The sequence below is a fragment of the Dipodomys spectabilis genome, unplaced genomic scaffold, assembly GCF_019054845.1.
Source record: "Dipodomys spectabilis isolate Male_0828 unplaced genomic scaffold, ASM1905484v1 ptg000259l, whole genome shotgun sequence".
Taxonomy (NCBI): Eukaryota; Metazoa; Chordata; class Mammalia; order Rodentia; family Heteromyidae; genus Dipodomys; species Dipodomys spectabilis.
Window position 1 is genome coordinate 212,921 of NW_024870936.1, and position 1,087 is coordinate 214,007.

A 1,087-nucleotide genomic window follows, 5' to 3' on the forward strand; every position below is an offset into this window, starting at 1 on the left:
TCTTATCAAGCATTGTTGCCTCCTCCTTTGTTTCCCCTTCCCATCCCTACTCCTCTCCATCCCCCCACCCCACGCCAAAGTTGTAAAAAATTCTTTTTTCGACATAACATCTGCCTTCTGTTCCAGTTCTTCTGATTTATTCTTGACTCCTGATATGCTTTTTTCCATTTCACTTATTCTATTAACTATGGCTTCCACTGGTGTTTGCATTGTGGAAAATGAGCCTTTTATGCTATTAATATCAGTTCTCCAAGTATTAATTTCATGTGTTAATCAAGGGTTTACTGTGTTTTTTTTTAAATTTTCTTTGTCGGTTGTGGGGCTTGAACTCTGGGCCTGAGTGCTTTCTCTCAGCTGTTCAGCTCATGGCGAGCGCTCTACTACTTGAGCTACAGCACCACTTCCGGTTTTCTGGTGGTTTTTTTGGACATAAATTTTCAAGGACTTCCTGCCCGGGCTGGCTTTGAACCATGATCCTCATATCGCAGCCTCTTGAGTAACTAGGATTGCAGGCATGATCTATTGGTGCCTGGCTTAAGAAATCTTGGATTTCCTTTGTCATGTGTTCTTTCTTTTTCTTTTTTAAAAATTTTTTAGCAGGGGAGAGCATGAATGTCAGTCCCCACTATTGCAAATTATGCAATTGAGTTTCCCACATTTGGGGAAATCACAGGGCTCAGCACATCTGGATTGCAATGGATAATCCTCGCCCTGGGAAAACCACCTTGGTGATCATGGTATCTCCCCTGCCAGGTAAATATTCATGTCTTCTTTCTCCTATTGATACTTTCACATTTCCCCTTTTATTTCTTTGGCCAATTCCATCATCATTTCTTTAATGGTTCTTTTGTCCTCCATCTCTTCTTCAATTTCACTGGGGTCCTTCCCTGGGTTGTTGTTAGATTTGGGATTTGGATTGTTGTCCTGATAGTTCATGAATCATGTCTTCTTTCACTGTGATTTACACATTTGGGTCCTGGGATTGTGGGGATCGTGGCCTGAGCTTGGCCTGCTCACACCAGAATGATGTGACAGCCCTCACTTGCCCCGGGCTAGTTGACACTGGGTAGGACAACCCATGCCGTGT

General features: G+C 43.0%; 1 non-coding gene across 1 annotated transcript; it reads right to left on the reverse strand.

Annotated features, from left to right (window-relative positions):
- Window positions 1–598: 598 nt before the first annotated feature.
- Window positions 599–761, reverse strand: LOC122125055. Its single transcript, XR_006150715.1, has one exon. It is a non-coding gene; the product is annotated as a U1 spliceosomal RNA (small nuclear RNA).
- Between the last annotated feature and the right edge of the window lie 326 nt (window positions 762–1,087).